This window comes from Heterocephalus glaber, unplaced genomic scaffold (assembly GCF_053883595.1).
Source record: "Heterocephalus glaber isolate CG9 unplaced genomic scaffold, H.glaber_assembly_v1.0 deba00001429, whole genome shotgun sequence".
Taxonomy (NCBI): domain Eukaryota; kingdom Metazoa; phylum Chordata; class Mammalia; order Rodentia; family Bathyergidae; genus Heterocephalus; species Heterocephalus glaber.
The window spans coordinates 6,852,069-6,867,719 of NW_028258294.1; the positions used below are offsets into that span (position 1 = coordinate 6,852,069).

At 37.9% G+C, this 15,651-nt stretch overlaps 1 non-coding gene across 1 annotated transcript; it reads left to right on the forward strand.

The window, feature by feature from the left end:
- Positions 1-14,266: 14,266 nt before the first annotated feature.
- Positions 14,267-15,381, forward strand: LOC101724420 (L-lactate dehydrogenase A chain). Its single transcript, XR_002390357.2, has one exon. It is a non-coding gene; the product is annotated as an L-lactate dehydrogenase A chain (transcript).
- Positions 15,382-15,651: the final 270 nt, after the last annotated feature.

The following is a 15,651-nucleotide window of genomic DNA, read 5'->3' on the forward strand; positions in this document are numbered from 1 at the left end:
GTGAGTCAAAAAACCTCTTCCTTTAATTACAGTAATACCTCGGTTCAAGATTGCTTCTCTTTGCAACAATTCACTTTGGAAACAAAAGCACTCAACAAAATTTTGCTTCAATTAGCAAACTCCACATTGGGTGACAAATATGACCATGACCATCTTCCCCACACAAACAGAGCCATCTTTCCCAAAACAATAAAATAAATTCAGTTCATGAACCGAGGTACCAGTGTACTTGCATTAGGGTAATTTGCCTCAGGTATGGGAAATCTGGTCAATATAAAGTGACTCCACTGTTTTCTAATTCTCCCCCTTCTGTTCCCATTCTCAACTTCTATAAGATCTATTATTTTACCTTTCATGTGTGTGAAAGCACGAAGTAATTGTCTTTCTGTTCCTGAATTATTTCACAAAACTTAGTGCTCTCTATCTGCATCCATATAGCTGCAAATAACAGGGTATTTTGGTTTCTTAATTTTATTTATTTTTTGGGGGGTGAGCGTATTTTTTGTGTGTATGTTTTTGTTTTTGAGACATTATCTCATCATGTATTCCAGGCTGGCCTTGAACTTACTATGTAGCCTAAACTGGCATCAAACTTGTCCCTTGATGCTGAGATTATAGGCATGCACCACCATGAGTGGCTAGGATTTTATTTTTTATGACAAAGTAATATTCCATTATGTATATATACCATAGTTTTTCCTCCATGTATCCACAGATGGACACCTAACTTGATTCTATAACTTGGCTGTAATGAATAACATTACAATGGACATGAGTGTTGCAGCTATTGGTCTTGAACTGATTTCTATTCATCTGGATATATAAATAGATGTGGAATTAATGGATCTTATGATGTTTTTAAAACATGTTCCTCCTATCTATAACCCACTTCTGACCTGAAATCAGTTTGCAGCCCAGGCTGACCTCACACTTGCAATCCTCCCTAATCAGCCTCCCGTGTGCTAAGAGTCTAGGCATGATTCTGCACTATTATGTTAGGTTCCTGGCAAGTTATAAATATTTACCAAATGACAAACAGTAACATTCTTCTTCTTCTTTTTTTTTTTTTTTTTTTGATACCGAGGATCGAACTTGGGTCCTTACGCTTGCGAGGCAGGCGGCAGAACCACTGAGCTAAATCCCCAGCCTTACATTTTTCTTCTTAAACATAAGCCTGTCGTGAACATAAGCTATGGCATTAACTTCATCCTTTCAACAATATTCAAGTATCCAAATATTCCCACAGAGCTGACTCACAGTTCCAAAGGCTGATGGTGAAGTTGTTATTATACTAAAAATGAGTCAATATAATTGAAATATTGTCACCCGACCTTTGTCAGCAATGAGTTATTGAATTCAGTACATTAACTCTGCATACTTAATGAGAAATAATCATTGAAATAAGGAATATTTTAATCCATTAATCAGATCTCAATTTCTGCATTAGTTTTAGTAATAGCTCATAGTGATCACCTACCATTTGTTAGGCTTACATAATGCGTTATTTTTAATCTTCAGAACAATCCTGCAAGTTGAACAGGGTGATAGCTCCACTTCATAAATAATGAAGAATGTGTCGTTAATCAACTTGCCCAAGGTCACAAACATAAGGTCTTAGAGTAAATGAAGTACATATTCTCCTTTTAATTGCACTATGTTGACAAAAGGAAAATAGAAATAACTAAAGACCTCACAATTTATACTTGAGCTTCTTTCTTTTTCTGTCAAGACAGAGTCTCTTTATGTATTCCAGGGTGGCCTTGCCACAGTGCTCCTCCTGGCTCAGCCTCTCAAGTAAGCTATTTTTAACAGTTAGTTATTTAACATCATTTACCAGTTTAGGTAATTGTATGAAAGAGGCATAGACTGTTACCAGCTCCTATAAGCAAAGAGATAATTGAATGGAAGATAATTTCAGTAAGTAGCTATTGGCTTCTGAATCAAATTTCTGAAGTATTGCTACATAACAAGAATTCTCATGGACACGCCTACATAGAAATGCACAAACACATAAACACACACATCTGTCCCTCTCTCTTTTCCCCTCCTCCTATCCTCTTTTCTCCCTCACTCCTTCACATTTCTCTGTCTCTGCCTCTCTGGCTCTCTTGCTGGATTTTGGATCCTGTGGCTACCATTTAAAAACCCTCCTATGTTCCTTGTATGGAGCAGAGTGCAATTTGAACTACACCACGGAGGTAAATGCTCAGAGACAGAACAGGAGGGCTGACCTTCCCCCAGAGGTACTTTTACTTCTCTTTGTTTAGACAGCCCAAGCTGCCTGGGGCCAGTGGGAGCCTCATGCTCTCTCCAGGTCTGACAGCTGGGCTACAGCCTCTGCTGCCCTGGAAGAGCCATCAAGAGTGGAGTTCCGCTGGACACAGACCTGGCTGGATCGCAGGTCACAACCCTCACCCTGACAAACCATGCCTGGCAGAGCTCTAACTGGCTGCCAGTGGAAGCCTTGGGAAGTCTTGGGGGATCTGGGCTTTTATGGTTACCATAGCAATCACAGATCTTGTAGCAGCTTGTACCAGACTGACATCTCCTTAGTATTGCCACATTTTCCTTAGTGTTGCCTTTGTACCTTTAAAATTATGCTCAAATTATAGTTTATATTTATGATCTTATACAGAATCAATCCTAAATGTTTAACTTCCAAAGTCAATGGCTTCACAATATTTACTATTCTGGATAAGTCAAATTTTGCCAGGTGGGGGCAGAAATGAGGACAGTACAGTGGTATCTAGGTTCACGAACTTCAGTCTTTCCACCATTCTGGTCACAAACCGAATTTGACAAGAATCAAATCAAATCCAATGGTTAGGTTCAATGTTGACCTTATGGGGAAATTTGATTTGGTTCTCTTTCAATCTCATTTGGGAGCAGAATCATGGAAAGAATTAAGTTCGTGAACTGAGGCGCCACTGTATTTCCATGTGGAAGTAATGACTTCAAGAAGAGGTAGAAAAAGCTATGCTCTAGGAATAAGATTATGTGAGCTGTGATGTACAGACAGTGAAAGAGCAAGAAATAAAAGTGGAAAAAGCCAGGGTCACAGAGCAGAGAACAGTCCTGGCTAAGATGTGGATGCTGCAACTCCTCCGTTGGCTGTGAGGGGGCGCTGCATCTCTGAGTAGCAGGGCAGCACTCAGAGTTTAGATCCAGGTCTTGGAGAGAAAGAAGGGCAACCTCCTATAGGGTGCGTCCGGGTAGAGGAAGACAGAAAACAGCAACAACTTGTTTGAGGACATTTTGGTAACAGAGATGTCAATTCGTATTTCCTTTTAATTATATCTGTTATAGACATAAAGAAACACAGAACATACTTGCTTTTGTCTAAGTCTTGAAGTCTCTTGCTGAACTTAGAAGCTATTTCTGTAAAATTATGTACTGCAGAAAACAATGAGTCTGAAATAGAAATTGGAATCATCAAAAACTAAAAACATAATTTCTAATAGTATTCTATAGTTTTAAAATCAGAATAAAGAAAGCATATTCTTTTGTGTTTTACAAAGCATTATATATTAGTATCTATGAAATGGAAAATATATTCATAGAGAGAAACAGATTATTTGGTCACCCAGGATAGCTGTAAATAACATGTGACCTAATGTATGCCATTGTATTTTAGAAATTAATGGGAACATACAAATAATGAATTTGCAAAGAGGAAGTGTAACATACCAAATGATACTCTGTATCTTTCCATTTCCTGTGGGTACTTCATTGAAATATTATAGATTTTATCAGCATACTTTTTTAAAACTACAGCACAATCTTGACAGTTGACAGGGAGCACCATGGAACTGGCCAATTCAAACACCATCCCTCCTCGAACCTGGGCCACAGCAAGGTGATATTTAAATGTTGGATCATAAAATTTTTCCACCAACTCATAAGTTTCATAGACACTATGATATAGTGGGTCATTGCTGAATTTGTTTGTTTCCTACCAAAAAAAAACCCCAAAAGCATCATAAATAACATAGCTCATAACAAAATGCACAGCATTGTATTTATTATTAGTATTTGTAAGACTGTTTGATCAATGATGAATAAAGAAAAAACATTTGAGCACTTCAATAAGCTACTTAGCAAAGGGCTAATGTTATAGTTCTTTAATATATCCCAGGATTTTGCAAGTAAACTATATTTCTATATGATATAAACAATACTATTAAAACATTATTTTGGACCAACCTAACCAACTTGCCTTTAAGAATAGAAGACATTTTCAGGTGCAGTGGCAGGTGCATGTAATTGTAGCACCCTGGGAAGCTGAGGCAGGACCACAAGACCGAGTCCAACTTGTGCAATGACTCTGTATCAAAACAAAATACTCTAAAATGGGCTGAGGATGTACCTCAATGTAAATTCTCTTGGTTCAATCCCCAAATCTCTCTCTCTCTCTCTCTCTCTCTCTCTCTCTCTCTCTCACACACACACACACACACACACAGAATTTGAGAGACGTGGAAATGTTTTAGAAGTCTGAAAAAAGACATGACAATGCTGCATTTGAATAAAAATAATTTTTCAAAGCCAGAGAATTCTCAGGGGCAAGTGAGTAAGCATGAAGCAGTATTGTATAGGAAGTATGCCAAATTATTTAATAACAGAAGTTCTGCAGATTAATGATTCTCTGAGCACCAGTGCACTGAGAGAATTGCAGCAGTTAGGGGTTCAATAATGAAGCCAGAGCCTGCTGCACACAGGAAGGTCTGTGCATGCCCTACCAAGGTCCTGAGTCCCACAGAAGACACCGAATCACCCCGCTGCAGATAGACAGCCATCTGGTTCTACACTACAAAAATGCAGAGGACACCAGACTACCAGACCAAGGTACTGAGTACTGCAGTTCCCAGCCCCGAGGTAGGGGTTTCTGAGCCATCATCCCACTGCTCCTGGTCCAGAGGAAGGGGCTTCCTGGTCACCATCCCTCCCGCTGCTCCCAGCCCAGAGGAAAGGGCTTTTGGGCCACTTTCTGTCCCACTGCTCCTGGCCCAGAGGAAGGGGCTTCTGAGCTGCAATCCCACTGCTCCTGGTCCAGAAGAAGGGGCTTCCCAGTCACCATCCCTCCCGCTGATCCCAGCCCACAGGAAAGGGCTTTTGGGTCACCATCCCTACCACTGCTCCCGTCCCCTGTCCCACCTCACCCAGCTCAGAGGAGGTAATCTGTGCAGGCTCTAACAGCCCCCCGCCCAGTCAAAATGAGAAAACATGTAAGTAAGTCTCAAAACCAAACTTCCAGGTCACCTACAGCAACCCCAAAGGGAAATGAGATGGAACACTCTGATACTCAACCACCTGGACCCACTGAACTGGCAACAAAAGGGATCTGGAAAAAATGAAATTGGAAATAATTTCTCAGAGAACAGGAGAAATTGTGCCCCTAGTGCAAGACATGATTAATAAATCTAGAGAGGAGCTCAGAAACATGATGGAATCCCAACATAGGAAACAAATGGAATCCAAAAAACAGATGCAAATAGATTTCCAGGACATAAAAAACTCCACTGAAAGTCTACACATCAGAATGAGCCAATGTGAGGACAGAATTTCAGTTAGAGAAGATAAGATTGCAATTAGTGACCAGGAAAAGAAAAAGTGCTTCAAAATTATAAGGGAACATGAGAAATCAATCCAGCAGCTGCTAGATGATGCAAAAAAGAATAACATAGGACTGATTGGGCTCAATGAAGAAACAGGAGAGAGTCCAGATGACATAAAAAACCTCTTCACAGAAATAATGGCAGAAAACTTGCCAAGCAGGGGAAAAGAGCTTGACATACAGATAAGTGAGGCATATAGGACTCCAAATAGCCTTGATAAAAAAAAACTACACATAGGCATATAATTGTTAAGATCCCAGAAACTCAAAAGAAGAATAAAGTTCTACAAGCAGTTAGAGAAAAGAAACAAATCACATACAAAGGAAAGCCCATCAGAATCACAGCAGACTTCTCAACACAAACAATCAAGTCAAGAAGAGCTTGGAGGGACATATTTCAAGCCCTAAAAGAAAACAGCCTCCAACCCAGATTGATGTACCCTGCAAAACTATCTTTCAAAATGGATGGAGAAATAAGATACTTTCATGACAAAGAGCACCTTAGGAACTTCGTGAATACCAAACCAGCACTCCAAAGAATTTTACACAATAACCTAGGAACAGACATTGAGGATCACAACCCCAGGAAGCAAAACAGAATGAACCCATCTGGCATGACAAGAAATTAAATGTAAAGGGGGGGAACCCAACAAAAAGAAAAAGTCATGGCAATGAGAAGTCAATACATTTCAGTTATAACCATCAACGTTAATGGTCTCAATTCACCAATCAAAAGAAATAGACTGGCAGAATGGGTCAAGAAGCAAAATCCAACAATATGCTGCATACAAGAAACACACTTAATTCAAAAGGAAATTCATAGACTGAAAGTTAAAGGGTGGAAAACAATACTCCATGTGACAGGAACCCGAAAAAAAGCAGGAGTAGCTATCCTCTTGGCAGATCAGGTAGATTTCAAACCAACACTGATGAAGAGAGATGAAGAAGGACACTACATCCTTGTAAAGGGAAGAATCCAAGAGGAAGAGATGACAATCATAAATATCTATGCACCAAACACTAGTGCACCCAACTATATAAAATAAATATTAACGGACATGAAAAGTCATATATGCACTAATACAATTATAGTGGGGGACCTCAACACCCCACTGTCACAAATAGATAGATCAACTAGACTAAAAATAAGTAATGAAATACTAGAACTCAATCAAACTCTTGAACAAATGAACTTAACAGATGTTTACAGAGTCTTCCACCCCCAAAAATCAGAATACACATTCTTCTCAGCTGCACATGGGTCATTCTCCAAATTAGACCACCTACTCACACATAGAACATGTTTAAGTAAGTGCAAAGGAATTGAAGTTATCCCCTGTACATTATCAGACCATAATGCGATGAAATTGGAGATCCATAGCAAAAGAAACTCAAAAAATTTCATAAACACGTGGAAATTGAACAACACACTTCTGAATAACCAATGAGTCACAGAGGAAATTAAAGAAGAAATCAGACAGTTCCTTCAATTAAATGACAATGACAATACAATATATCGGAATCTATGGGACACAATGAAAGCAGTCTTAAGAGGGAAATCCATAGCAGTGAATACACATGTTAGGAAAACAGAATGATCCCAATTAAACAACCTGATGCTGAACCTCAAGCTTCTAGAAAAAGAAGACCAGGACAACCCCAAAGCTCATACAAGGGAGGAAATTATAAACATCAGAAGAGAAATCAATGCAATGGAGACTAAGAGAATAATACAAGAAATCAATGAAGCCAAGAGTTGGTTCTTCGAAAGAATCAACAAAATTGACAAACTTTTAACCAACCTTGTCAGAAAAAGGGAAGAAAAGGCCCAAATCCGTGAAATTAGGAATGAAAAGGGTGAAATTACAACAGATGCAGCATGAATAAAGAGGATCATCAACACCTACTTCCAGAACCTATACGCCAATAAGATGGAAAACACAGGAGAAACGGACAGATTCCTAGATACATATGAATTACCAAAGTTGAACAAAGAAGACCTAAAAATTCTGAAGAACCCAATATCAACCAATGAAATTGAAAATGTAATTAAAAACTTATCAACTAAGAAAAGCCCGGTCCCTGATGGCTTCACTGCTGAATTCTACAAGACATTTAGAGAGGAACTGCTGCCACTACTGTTTAAGCTCTTCAATGAAATTGAAAGAGAAGCAATACTCCCAAATTCATTCCTGCAAGCAAGCATCACCTTGATCCCCAAAGCAGAGAAAGACCCAACTGAGAAAGAGAACTATAGGCCAATCTCACTAATGAACATAGATGCAAAAATCCTTACTAAGATGCTGGCAAACAGAATACAGAATATCATCAAGAAGATCATACACCCTAATCAAGTGGGATTCATCCCAGGGATGCAGGGATGGTTCAATATACCAAAATCAATTAATGTAATACACTATATCAATAGAGCCAAGGACAAAAACCATATGATTATCTCCATAGATGCAGAAAAAGCATTTGACAAAATGCAACATGCATTTATGATAAAAACCCTACAAAGAATTGGAATAGATGGTCTCTACCTCAAACTGATAGAAGCCATCTATGAAAAACCAACAGCCAATATCATACTAAATGGTCAAAAACTGAAATCCTTCACACTAAAATCAGGAACAAGACAAGGATGTCCACTATCACCACTCTTGTTCAATATAGTTCTGGAAACATTAGCCACAGCAATTAGACAAGAGAAAGAAATAAAAAGAATAAAGATAGGTAATGAAGAAGTCAAATTGTCATTATTTGCAGATGACATGATACTCTATATAGAAGACCCCAAGAACTCCACCAAAAGTCTTCTAGACTTAATAACCAAATTCAGTCAAGTAGCTGGTTCCAAGGTCAACATACAAAAATCAATAGCTTTCCTCTACACCAATGACAGACTCACTGAGAGAGAAATAGGGCAAATAATTCCTTTCACAATAGCATCCAAAAAACTGAAATACCTAGGAACCAACCTAATGAAAGAAATCAAAGACCTCTTCTCTGAAAACTATAGCACTCTCAAAAGAGAGATTGAAGATGATATCAGAAAATGGACAGACATCCCCTGCTCCTGGGTAGGAAGGATTAATATAGTGAAAATGGCCATACTTCCAAAACTGCTATATAGATTTAATGCAATTCCAGTTGAGATCCCAGAAGCATACTTCACAGAACTCAAGAAAACAATCCAAAAATTCATTTGGAACAAGAAGAGACCCAGAATAGTAAAAGCAATTCTAGGTAACAGAGACATGGCAGGGGGTATCAAAGTCCCCAACCTACAACTATACTACAAAGCTACTGTGATAAAAACAGCATGGTACTGGCAAAGAAATAGGCTTGAGGACCAGTGGAACAGATTAGAAGATGCAGAAACAACTCCAGACACACTCAGCCATCTCATCTTCAACAAAGGAGCCAAACACCCTCACTGGAGGAAAGATAGCCTGTTTAATAAATGGTGCTGGAAAAATTGGGCTTCAACTTGCCAAAGATTAAAACTAGACCTGTATCTCTCACCATGCACTAAACTAAAATCAAAATGGATTAAAGATCTAAATATTAAAATAGAAACTCTGAACCAGTTGGAACAGAGGTTAGGTAGAACCCTTGAAGACATCAGTGTAGGAAACGATTTTATGAACAAAACCTCAGTTGCCCGTGAACTAGCACAAACAATCAACAAATGGGATCTCTTCTTATTAAAAGGCTTCTGCACAGCAAGAGAAACCACCAGCAGTGTGAAGAGACAATCCACAATGTGGGAAAAAATCTTCACCTCCTCTTCCTCAGACAAAGGTCTACTATCTCGAATCTATAAAGAACTTAAAAAGATCAGACCTCCCAAATTTAAAGACCCAATCTGAAAATGGGCATCTGAAATGAACAGACATTTCTCAGACAAAGAAGTAGAAATAGCAAATAAATACATGAAAAAATGTTCAATGTCACTCGTCATTCTAGAGATGAAAAAGAAAACAACGCTAATATTTCACTTCACTCCAGAAAGAATGGCTGCTATCATGAAATCAACCAGTAACAAATGCTGGCAGGGCTGTGGGGAAAGAGGAACCCTGCTCCACTGCTGGTGGGAGTGTAGACTGGTGCAAGCACTGTGGAAATCAGTATGGAGATATCTCAAAGAACTAGGACTGGAAATCCCATTTCACCCCACTATTCCACTGCTCGAGATCTTCCCCAAAGAATTAAAAGAATCATACCACAGTGATATATGTGCACCCATGTTCATAACAAAGCAGTTTGCAACATCTAAAACTTGGAAACAGCCCAAATGCCCATCAACTGGAGACTGGATAAAGAAAATGTGGTTTTTTAATAAAATGGAGTACTACTCAGCCATAAAAAATGAGAAATTAGACACATTGATAGCTAAGTGGATGCACATTGAGGCAATACTCTGAAGTGAAATAAATAGGACACACATGTATAAATACCGAATAGTTTCTCTGGTGTGAGAAACTGAAAGTGTAAATAAGGACTAAATGTATAATAGGTAATGTGAAATAGGAAGAAAAGGGGCAAAGGGGAAAGAAGTGGGAGGGCTAGGGAAAAGGATAGAAGGGAATGGGATTAATATGAGAAAATGGAAAATAGGAACAAAATCTTTGTAAATAGGGAGGACTGGAGGGGTTGAAGGGAGGGCTGGGCAATGGTGAAAAATAAGAACCAAGAGAGACTATGTAAAGGTGCAAATTTCCAATGATGAATGTCATTATATTGTATACCTAAAATGTACCAATGATTAGAATGAATAATTGACAATGCAAAGTAGGAAGAAAAGGTCCAAAGGGGTAGGGGTAGTGGGAGGGGCAGGGGAAAGGAAAGAAGGGAAAGGAAAAATGCTGAGAAATGGAAAAAATGGAAATAAAGTCTTTGTAAATAGGGAAGGGTGGAGGGTGTGAAAGGAGGGCTAGGAATGGGGAAAAAATAAGAACCAAGATGCACTATGTAAATGTACAATTCCCAATGAGAAATGTAATTGTGTTGTATACCTACAATATACCAATACAAGAATTTAATACAAAAAAATAATAATAATGAAGCCAAACTCTCACCAAGGAGACAGAAGGGGTTGTTCATACAAGTATAAGGAAAACTGTCAACATACATAAAAGTCTCACCAATTCAAACTATGCATTGCTAATTTGTGCTTTTTGATCAGATTTCAAGGTGCTTATTTTGTAATTGATACAAAAGAACATTTTGTGTATGCTGAAGAGACATATTCTAGAATTAGTCTGCCAAGGTTTGAATCCAGACTTTGGGATTTATTACCAAAAACTTGTGGTGGCCACTTGACCTTTCTTTGCTAATTTTCTCATAAGGAAAATGTAGATAATATTAATATCTATTCTCATCATCACCCCACATAATCCTGCCTAACATCCTACCCCAAAGACAGGAGATTAAAGATTTCCTGTCTGAGAAGAGTAACTAATCCAAAGAACAGACTCACAGATATTTAATATTATTGGCTGTCAATTCTGTTTCCTTTGGGGGTGTGAGCTCAGTGGAAATTTTCAAAGAGTTCATTCTCATTCCCCTACTGCAATATTCCTAAGGTGCAACAGTCTTGAATAAAGTCTCCCTCTTATTTTAACAAACAGCAGAATACTTTCTTCTTAACTCAACATGAAATATAAAAAGTAGTAGTATAAGCTTCTGTTTATAAACATGGAGGTAGGTAGATAACAGAAAAAACAAAAAATGAAAGACTGCATCTGATAATGGTGAACATTGAAATGACATAAGAAACCACTGTTTTTCATTATAAGATCTTATAGAATTACAAGATTTCATAAACCATGTATTTATGTTACTTTGATGAAAATGAAAACTAAAACCATCAACATGAACACTTCAAAAAAATCTCATCCCTTTTAAGTACTCCCTATGTATTATTTCATTTGTTAAATATTTGTTATTATTTTAGTGAATGGAGCTGTAATAAGAGATAAACATACAAATATTTTCAGGTCTTGATGTGGGTTGATTCTGAACGACAATAAGAGAAAGTCAAAAACAATTCCTATATTTAACTTAAATGACTGAGTGAACATAGAGTTACCAAATAATGCAGAAATTACATGAAGAAGTTGAAGCTTGTAGGCAGGAGTACTGGTGACAAGTGGCTTTGAATATGATGCTTAAGACACCATATGCAAGAACTATCCCATGTAGTATTAGAACTACTAACCATAAGACATCTCCCTTCTCCTTTCAAATTCCTCTATTCTGCTAATGCATAAGCAATTTTTTGAGGTAAAAATTATTTATAGTTAAAATATGTTCAAAATTTTTGAAGAATTTATTGAAATAGAGACTCAGCCAATTTTTAGTACACTGGGCCCTGTCAGAAGCAATTCTAAGTCTTTAGAAGAACACTTCAAAATCAACTCTCTAATTCTTAAGGGATAAAAGAGCAGAATTATTTGAGAATAAGTTTTTCATAAAATATAGACTAAAGGTCTAATAAAATATTCACTTGTATAAGAATATTCTGTGGGGTGACTATTTTAAGTCCGATTTTAAAGAATATTCCTGAAGTTGGAAAATATTTTCCTTCAGATTAGCTCATTCTGTGTATCATCTATCTTTGTTGTATGTTATACAGTGAAAAGAAGCAACCTCCTTTCTAATAATTCAGAAGGAAATTCTGTTTCATCATTCAAATAACTCATACTATTGATTACTATATTTACAAACTACTGAGATATCTGTGCCACTTCTTTTGCTGAAGTGATGCTCATATTTTTATTAAAATAACCAAAATATTTTAACTGTTGGGGAAAAAGAATAAGTATACAGTAACAAGATAACATAAATTCAAGAATTATCATTATCTTCATTATAAGTTTTTTTAAAGTGTGAAAAGAATGATTAAAAAATACTGTATGTATTTAAATTAAAATTACTGTAAAAGACACATTGTCATTCCTACCCCTCACAATATCCCTCCTCCCTCACAACATTTTTATCCTATTAGCCCATCATTCTTGCCACTTTCTGAAGCAGTTATGGAAGTCCTTTTTTAAGAGAATTTTTACAAGATGTGACAACAAAGTGGATACTGTTGCTGAGTACCATCCAACAGAAAGGCAGGCTCTTAAAAACATTGCAGTGTCCTCATCCACCTTTCTCACCAGGCCACTTTTGGCTCTTCCTGAAGATAAAGTGACTATGACAGGAAAACATTTTCAACTGATTCAGGACATCAAGGCAGCCACAACAGTGCAAATAATGACACTCACAAAAGAGGATTTCCAGAACTATGGAAGGAGGTGGTAAGACTGACAGAACAAGTGGGTTTGGAGTGAGGTGGAGTTTTTTGAGGGAGATTAAAGTCAAAGTGTCTTATACAATAATAATTTTTTAAAACATTTAAACATTCACTATATTTTTATTATACCTCATAAGTATTAATTATTGTAGTGAGAATCTTTTTTTGATTGCCTACAGAATTAACTAAGCACTAATTGACTTTAGCAGATTTTGAAGCATTTTGAAAATTTTTTTGCAAAAGTGATTGAAAGAAAATACTTTTATTTTCAAAATCATTCCACACAACAGTGAAATTTGGTGGGAGGTGTGGGTGGTTGTTTACCTGGATGTGCCACTGAGCTCTGGTGAAGGGCTCTTTTCACTCCAGCTCTCATAAAAGATTTGCCTTTGAAGCCTTCAACAGGGCTTCACATAAAAAGGAAGCAAAGAGAGTACTTACAGATGAGATGAATTAAAACTTAAGTGTCCATTAAACAGGGAGTGAACAGCTAAGCTAGAGTTCAACAAGACAACAGGATGTGATCTCTATAGCAGCTGTCAATTAAGAATTATGAAGCTCAGGGTATGGTTCAGCTGTAGAGCCCTTGCCAAATATGTTCAAGGCCCTGGGCTGCATTCTCATCCTCAGGAAAAAAAATTAAAAAGAACCAAAGAAGGCATAATGATACTACCAAACCATTGTCTTTAGATATGTTGGTCATATTTATGATTGTGTATATATCGTTTTCTAAATTGAAGGGTATTCCATTTACAGACATATTTCTGCTTTACATAAAAAATAAAATAAAAGAAGCAAGCTGGTAAAGACAAAATATTCCTTTTACTACTGCTTCTTGTCAGTAAGACTGTCAAATTCTAGGGCCAGGGATTTGGCTCAGTGGTTCTGCTGCCTGCCTTGCAAGCACAAGGACCTGAGTTTGATCCCTGGTACCAAAAAAAAAAAAAAAGACTGTCAAATTCTTAAATAATGCATAATAAAATGCATTGTAATTAGTATTTTACTTAATCAAACAGTTATCTGTTGTTATTGTGTTACCCACTTGTCTTTAAATTCATTTTCTGGTTTTACAGATAGAATACTAAGGAATTAAAATAACTGATTATTGAATTCTAGACTCAGAAGAGTACATGTACCAAAAATACTTAGCAAAATTGAATAATGTCCAATAATTATCTGTAAGTACTTAAGTAATTCATGGTTTGAAATGTTTTTATGAAATAAATTAGATATGAAAATTTAATAAAAGTTGAATGTACTGTTTGATCTAATTCAATTCAAAAAGTTCAAAGTACCTACACTACTTAAGATTTTTTTGGTGTGCTTGAGCAGCTGCCGCTGAGTCCGGACTTTGCAGCAACGTGCCCCGACGCCCGCCCAACGTGCACTCCCGGTTCCTTTTGGTTCGAAGTCCAAGATGGCCAGCCTCAAGGATCAGCTGATCATGAATCTCCTTAAGGAAGAGCAGGTCCCCCAGAATAAGATTACAGTTGTCGGGGTTGGTGCTGTGGGCATGGCCTGCACCATCAGTATCTTAATGAAGGACTTGGCAGATGAACTTCCTCTTGTTGATGTCATAGAAGACAAATTGAAAGGAGAGATGATGGATCTCCAACATGGCAGCCTTTTCCTTAGAACACCAAAGATTGTCTCTAGCAAAGACTATAATATAACTGCAAACTCTAAACTGGTTATTATCACAGCTGGGGCACATCAGCAAGAGGGAGAAAGCCGTCTTAATTTGGTACAGCGTAATGTGAACATCTTTAAGTTCATCATTCCTAATATTGTAAAGTACAGCCCAAACTACAAGTTGCTTATTGTTTCCATTCCAGTGGATATCTTGACCTATGTGGCTTGGAAGATAAGTGGCTTTCCCAAAAACCGTGTGATTGGCAGTGGCTGCAATGTGGATTCAGCCCGGTTCCAGTACCTGATGGGGGAAAGGCTGGGGTTTCACCCCCTGAGCTGCCATGGATGGGTCCTCGGGGAGCATGGAGACTCCAGTGTGCCTGTGTGGAGTGGAGTAAATGTTGCTGGCATCTCCCTGAAGAATCTGCACCCCGAGTTAGGAACTGATGGGGATAAAGAGCATTGGAAAGAGGTTCACAAACAGGTGATTGACAGTGCTTATGAAGTGATCAAACTCAAAGGCTACACATCCTGGGCCATCAGACTGTCTGTGGCAGATTTGGGAGAAAGTATAATGAAGAATCTCAGGAGAGTGCATCCAATTTCTACCATGATTAAGGGTCTCTATGGAATAAAGGATGAAGTCTTCCTTAGTGTTCCTTGTATCTTGGGACAAAATGGGATCTCAGATGTTGTGAAGGTGACCCTGACTCCTGAGGAAGAGGTCTGTCTGAAGAAGAGTCCAGATACGCTGTGGGCAATCCAGAAAGAGCTGCAGTTTTAAAGTCTTCCAGTGTCACACCACTTTGCTGTCAGGCTGCAAGAGGATTTGGTTGGAGGTTGTGCATGTTGTCCTTTTTACCTGCTCTGTGGTTGGAGCAGTAGTATTAAGATGGCCTGGAAAAAACATCAGTTCCCCAAGTTAGAAATAGAAGTGGTGGGCTGGGGATTTAGCTCAGTGGTTTCACTGCTTGCTGAGGAAGCGCAAGGATCCGAGTTTGATCCCCAGTACCAAAAAAAAGAAAAAAAGAATAGAAATTGTTCACAGAACCCCACAGTTCTGTCCTGATGCCAGATGGCACTTGTATAGTCTTAA